Source organism: Panicum virgatum, chromosome 1N, assembly GCF_016808335.1.
Source record: "Panicum virgatum strain AP13 chromosome 1N, P.virgatum_v5, whole genome shotgun sequence".
Classification (NCBI taxonomy): Eukaryota; Viridiplantae; Streptophyta; class Magnoliopsida; order Poales; family Poaceae; genus Panicum; species Panicum virgatum.
Window position 1 is genome coordinate 7,008,802 of NC_053145.1, and position 7,420 is coordinate 7,016,221.

Here is a 7,420-nt window from a genome sequence, read left to right on the forward strand (position 1 = left end):
TACTCAAACTCATACAGGTGAGCCAAAATAGCCAAAACAAGTTGCCAACATTCATTTTTCAATCAAATTTATAGCAATCATTTCTTAATGCCAGGGGTTGAAAGCTTGTCATGCTTTACTTAGCAACGAGACCAAGGCTATGCCAAAAGACAATCAGAAACTTAAAGCACTCGTTTCAGTCATGCACAGCCTTGCCCGGGTTCTCACAAGTGCAAAGTGAGCCGTCCCGAAAGCTCGATCAGTGCGACAAGCAATCCCACCTGGATCTTTCCATTTCATTTCAAGAACAGTTCAAGCAATTTTATCAGATTTAGATCATTTCAAGTATGAATTGCTGAACGAAAAGCCACACTAGCATGAATAAGATAGCAAAGCATATCAACACGCCCTAACATGCTAGTAGCCAAAACAGGGTGATCATGTTTTTAGATTTTCAAATCAAAATAGCTTAACTCAGATGATGTCATATACACAGTGGAGCAAGCTATACATGATCTAGTTTATCAACTCACACTAGCAGACACTAGAAGATCATAGCAATGTATACAAGAATGCTAGTGCAAGTGAGACAATGCAAAATGCAGACATGTACAATGCATATGCACAATGCAACTACCAAACCTAGAAAACCAAGAGAAGCAAAAATAAGGACCTACCAAGCTAACCAAAACAAAAGTCAGCGATGAAAAGGGGTAACAAACCCCAAGCTCCCCTCGCAAGCGAGCAAAAGTGTCTTGCTCTAGCGGTTTGGTGAGGATATCTGCGGTTTGCCTCTCTGAAGGGACATGGATCAAGTCTATGTATCCTCTCTCATGGTTGTCTCGCAGGAAATGGAATCGGATGTCTATGTGCTTGGTTCTGGAGTGTAGGACAGGGTTCTTTGCAATGCTAATGGCTGATATGTTGTCTACAAAAATGGGAACCCTACCGAAACTCAAGCCATAGTCCTGCAAAGTTTGTTTCATCCAAAGTATCTGGGAGCAGTAGCTAGCAGCGGCAACATACTCGGCTTCTGTGGAAAAAAGCGCTACGCTAGCCTGCTTGCAAGAGGACCAAAACACCAAAGATGTACTGAGAAATTGACAAGTGCCGGATGTCGACTTGCGATCCAACCGACACCCACCGAAATCGGCATCAGAAAAGCCCACCAAAACCAGAGAAGAATCCGCAGAATACCAAAGACCAAATTCAGGGGTAAATTTCAGATACCTGAAGATGCGTTTCACCACCTGCCTGTGGGAGGTGCGCGGAGAAGCCTGGTAGCGCGCACAAAGGCAGACGCCGAGCTGGATGTCCGGTCGCGTCGCCGTCAGGTACAGGAGCGAGCCGATCATGCTCCTGTACTCCTTCTGGTCCACCGCCTCACCGTCCAAGTCCTCATCAAGCGCCGTAGATGTGCTGATCGGAGTCGGCTGAGGAGACAAGTCACTCATGTCGAACTTCCGCAGCAAGTCTCTAGTGTACTTGGCTTGATGGACAAAAGTGCCCTGAGGAGTTTGCTTGATCTGCAGCCCGAGGAAGAACTGCAACTCACCCATCATGCTCATCTCGAACTCCCTGGACATCTGCTCAGAAAACTTGGAGACAAGAGCGTGAGAAGAGCCACCAAAGATAATATCATCCACGTATATCTAAACCAAAAGGAAATCAGTGCCAGATCGCATGAGGAACAAAGTTTTATCAACACATCCCATTTTAAAGCCCTGAGCCAGCAAAAAAGTTTTCAATCTATCATACCAAGCTCTAGGTGCCTGTTTCAAACCGTAAAGAGTTTTCTGAAGTTTATAAACACGGTTTGGAAACTTGGGATTTTCGAAACCAGGGGGTTGCTTTACATAAACCTCTTCTTCGACAAAACCATTCAAGAAGGCAGATTTAACATCCATTTGGAAAACCTTAAAACCCTTGGAAGCAGCAAATGCAAGAAAGATTCGAATAGCCTCCAAACGAGCAACAGGAGCAACGGTTTCCTCAAAATCAATACCCTCTTTTTGGCAAAACCCCTGGGCAACAAGTCGAGCCTTGTTCCGAACAACCAAACCATCCTCACCTTGCTTGTTTTTGAAAACCCACTTCGTTCCGATGGGATTACAAGCAGGTGGAGGCTCGACTAAAACCCAAACTTGGTTTTTTTTTCAAAAATTTTCAAGTTCCTCATGCATGGCATTGACCCAATTAGAATCAGAAAGAGCGTGTCCAATATCCTTGGGCTCAAAAGAGGCAACAAATGCTGAATGAGCAAAGCCAGCGATACTTGTTACCTTGGACCTGGTGACTCGCTCGTTGAGATCACCTAGCATCTGTTGAGGTGGATGACGACGCTGAATGTGTCGCGGTGCTTCCCTTGTCGAAGTCGCCTCCTCCTCAACCAAAGCTGGTGCCTCCTCAGGTGCAGCTGGTGTAGCCTGAGTCACCTCCTCAAACGGCCCCCGTGAAGTAGACGTAGTCGGATCGGGGACGTCGTCATCGTCCGAGCTCGTGGCAGAGATAGCTGGGTCCACAGCACACGTGGTAGCCTCAGCGTCGCCATCTGCAGCTTCTTCCTCCTCATCTTCAAAGATGGAGGTGCCGACCTCATCATCTCCTGCAACTTCAAAGACAGAAGAATTGCACGGTGCAGTCTCGTCGAAAGTGACTTCACAAGTCTCTCTGACGATGTTAGTATCAATAATCAGCACACGGTATGCTCTAGAATGAGAAGCATAACCGGGAAAAATATCGTCAGACGAGCGAGACTCAAATTTATCAAGATTTCCATCTTTCAGCACAAAGCACCGGCAAACGAAAACTCTGAGATGATCAACACGGGGCTGGCGTCCAAACCGCAACTCATAAGAAGTCTTGTGCATGAAAGCACGCAAGAAAATGCGGTTGTACACGTAACAAGCGGTGTTAACCGCCTCAGCCCAGTATTTGCGAGGAGTCCTATGCTCATCGAGCATCGTCCTCGCCATCTCAACCAACATCCGATTCTTCCGCTCTACAACTCCATTCTGCTGTGGAGTGTAGGGAGAAGAATACTGGTGTTCAAGCCCTTGATCACTGCAAAAGGCGTCAAACCGAGCGTTTTTTAATTCTGTGCTATTGTCACTGCGGATCGCTCGCATGGCCTGGGGTAGCTCGTTTTTCAACCTCAAGATCAAGTCTCAAACAAATTCGAAAGCCTCATCCTTGTTTCTCATGAAAAAGACCCAAGAATAGCGAGAAAAGTCGTCCACAATCACAAGCACGTACCACTTCCCACCAACAGACATCACCCTAGAAGGACCAACTGTGTCCATGTGTAACAACTCTCCAGGGTGAGCGGTCATCACCTGATTAACAGGTGGATGAGAAACGGCAATCATCTTACCGTGACGACACGGATGGCAAACAAGGTTCTTCTCAAACTTCAATTTGGGCAATCCTCGGATCAGGCCAAGTGAGCTCAGTCTCGACAACAAATCGAAGCTCAAATGTCCTAGTCTCCTATGCCACTTCCACAAATCAGAAGAAGGACTAGCCATCAAGCAATGAGAAGGGCCAAAAGAAGTTCCAGAGAAGTCAACCAAGAAAACTCGATCGCGAGGTGTAATCCGGCAAACCAAATCTCCCCTGGAATCCAAAACACGCGAACAGCCCTCCTTAAAGCGAACCTCAAACCCCTCATCAAGAAGTTGCGAAACAGAAAGCAAATTAAAGCCAAGATTCGAAACCAAAGCAACTTCTCTCAGGGTAAAGCGATCAGAAACTCGAACAACGCCAAGTCCACGTACCTTTCCTCTTCTATTATCCCCGAACACAATGTACTCCTTTGAGCGCATTGGGGTGAGGCTGGAGAACCATTTGTCATTTCCGGTCATGTGGCGCAAACAACCGGAGTCCATGATCCACCTGTTCTCCAAGCCTCCGACCTGCACATCAGTAGTAAGACAAAGGGTGAGCAAATGTCTCAACACTGGGGTTAGCAAAGTAAGAAGCAAACCAGAGTCGAGCCATTTGCTCTACAGAAGGGTTAGCAAAACCAGACAAAGCGTATCCCCCGTCCCGTCTACCGCGTGACTGACGAACACCACCGCGAGAGAAGCGTGGAGCCTCAAAACCTCCTCCAAAGCCTCGGTCTCGTGGTCCATAGCCGTACTGAAAACGACCAGGAGCACGGCCGGCAAAGCGACCACCTGCCGGAGCACGGTAACCACCACCGTCTCCCTGACCTCCACCTACACGGCGCGCCCTAGCATCTCGCCTATCACCACGCCGAGAAGGACCATGCACCCGAGCAGAGTACATGTCCGCGTTCTGTCTCTCCTGCTCTCTCCTCACAGCCCGCTTCCTCCTGAAGCAAAACTCCTCCAGGTGACCTTCCCTGTCACAGAACTCGCAGTGGTACCTCACCTCACGCTTGGGAGGTGGAGGCCTAGCCTGCAGACGGGGAGGAGGAGCCCTCTTCTTCTGGGCAACCTGGGCTGTGGCAGCAGGGAATGTGTCGAGAGAGTTCCTCAGCTCATTGGGCTTTGGAACCCAAACCTGCTTCTGCGGAGGTGCTTTCGGTGGTTCTTTAAGCACACCATCCGCGGGGTCAACAAGCGAAGGCTGCGTGCTCGTGCTAGCAGTGTTTCTAGCAGCCTTGCCAATCTTACCGTACAACCTGTCAAAGTCTGACTTCGTGTACGTGTAACCGACCCCAAACCCATCACCACGCTTGAACTGCTTGATCATCATGCCCAACTGCGGCTCACTAGCAGAAACCCAACTAAGAATCGCCCTAAGGTAGGTATTCTCATTCTCCAGATTGGCTTTCTCTACCGCAAGATTATCCAAATCAGAAATCAAACCATGGCGAACAGAGCAGTCAACAGGTGGGATAGACTCTACGACCTTAGTCTTTCCAAAAGACTTGATCAAAGCGTTCTTCTCCTCTAGCTCCGACCTAAGCGTGGGACAAATCTTACAAGCGCCAAGCAAAACTAGTCTAGACTTCATCTCCTCTAGCTCGCACACAATAGTAGCAAAACTTAGACTGCAACGAAGTTAGATCAGACTTAAAGATAGGACACTCCTCGCATTCAAGCACATCGCTAACAATAGGAGCATCCTTAACCAGATCTAGTTCATGTTTAGCCTTCGCGAGCTCATGAGACACGTCAGCAAGCGAAATCTTAGCAACATCTAAGTTCGCGATGTTCTCATCATGCTTGGCACGGAGAGCAACAAGATCGTTCATGTGAGATATGCAGCCAGCGCACTCATCCTCACTAGACTTCTCCCTAGCACAAGCCAGCTCAGCCCTAAGCTTTCTACGCTCTCTAGCTGCTTCCTTAAGCAGCCTCTTCTGGTTGTCGAGAGCGGCGTACAACTCCCTAACCTCTGTATCAAGCAGGTCGATCGTGGAGTTTACCTCTGAATCGCTCTCGGATCCAGGAGAAGAGCCGGAGTGCGTCGGTGTAGCATGTCCACCTGAAGATGCACGAGCACCATCAGCTTCGCCCGCCATGGTGTAGAAGCTCTTGCGCCGACCGGCCGCCAAGCAAAGGCCGATGAAGCCGGTGGCTTCCTTGTCCCGCTTCTTCTTCTTCTTGTCGTCGTCGTCGGAGGTCGGTGAGCTGCGCCAGGAAGGCCTTCTCCCGCTTCTTAGCCTTGTACTGGAAGCGCTTCTTGAGCGACTCCTTGTCGAAGCGTCCTCCCCGGTCACGACTGCAGTGCTTGTGGCGCCGACGCTCCTTGTTGGAGCCTCCCTCGTCGCGGTCGCGGTGGCGGTAGTAGTCGAAGGAGTTGTTCTGGCCACCGCCGGACTTCTTGGGGCAATCGGCGATGAAGTGGTTCAGATCGCCGCAGTTGTATCACCCGGGGTTCTTCTTCCTCTGCCTGTTGTGGTAGATGCGCTGGAACTTGCAGATGAGAAGGCACAAGTCATCGTCGCCCAGCGTCTCCAGCTGCTCATCTGAAACAGAAGGCAAAGAGGCAAGAGAAAAGCCAAGAGCAGAGTTAGCGTTAGAGCTCGATCCGCCACCTGGGCCAGTCACAAGAGCGACGCTCTTGGAAGGAGGGGCACCATTGAGCTTGGCTCGTGTCTGGTTATCCACCTCCGTGGCCTTGAGCTTGCTGAAAAGTTCGTTCACGGTCAGAGTCTCATAGCCTGCAGACTCAATGATCGTGTTCACCTTGAGATCCCACACAGAGCGGTCAAGTGCGTAGAGCAACTTGAGAGCCTTCTCGTGCTCTATGTACTCAAGGGCACCAGCAGATCTGTTCGCATTGACCTTGTTCACAATCGACTGAAAACGACTGAACATCAGGTCAATGCTCTCACCTGGCTCCTGTGTGAATTTCTCGTACTCACGCCGGTGAGTCTCGAATAGTCTGGCCTTCACCTGAGGTGTACCCTCGTGGTAGTTCTCAAGGCACGTCCAAATCTTGTGGGCTTCCTGAAAACCCTGGACGCGTGAGAACTCTGCACGAGAAACGCCAGCGAACAAGGCATTGACAGCCTTGGCGTTAGCCTCGTGCTGGGTCACCTAAAGAGGCATGGTCCGAACAGCCAGCACCTCGTAAAGCTGGTTCTTAGTAATCTCTCAGACATCGGTTCCCATGCTCTGCAGGAAGGCTCTCATGCGAACCTTCCAGTAGGCATAATCCTCGCCGGAAAACACCGGGATCTTACCAAGACTCGTCATGGTCACCGAGTGGTTTTCAAACCGGTTAAGGTACTGAAAACCTCAACCAAGCTCTGATGCTAATTGAAGGACCGAAGCCGGCGACCAGAGGGGGGGTGAATGGGAGCCGATCAAAATTTATTCAAAATTCGAATCGTCGGGCTATATCCCAAAATCGCCCAAGCCCTCAAGCGTTCTGACCAAAGTTTGGAGTAGCTACTGAAAAGCTAAACCAACACAAAAGTCCTCAAACGAGCGAGCGAAAACACTCAGTAAATCGGAAGCGAATTGGAAAAATAGCTGATCTGAACAGCCAGGACCGGTCTGACCGGTGCACTGGACCAGTCTGACCGGTCGCGGCTGTTCAAGAGCAAGCAGACCGGTCTGACCGGTCTTGCCTACCGGTCTGACCGGTAGCACCCAGAAAACCCCCGAGAAATTTGTTTCAAACGGTGAATCTCGAGCAAACGACCAAGAAAATCGATGAAACTTGGGGGATTGCTTCACCCCTACCCCGTGAACATATCCCCAAAAGAACTCGTCCTAAAGATCAACGAATCGAGAGAATTATTGGGGAGATCAGAAGGGATTGAGGTTTTCTCAAGAACTCAAGAAATCGAATTCGGGTGCACTCGCGATTGCAGGGGATTTAGCACTTGGCTAGAGAAATCAGAATCGCCACAAAGAGTCCAGCAAACCATGAATCAAAGAACTTGTCTCCTCCAAACACTAAACACACCAAAAGAATAGAATTCAAGTCCAAAGCACGAAAGAGGAGGGGGAGGACG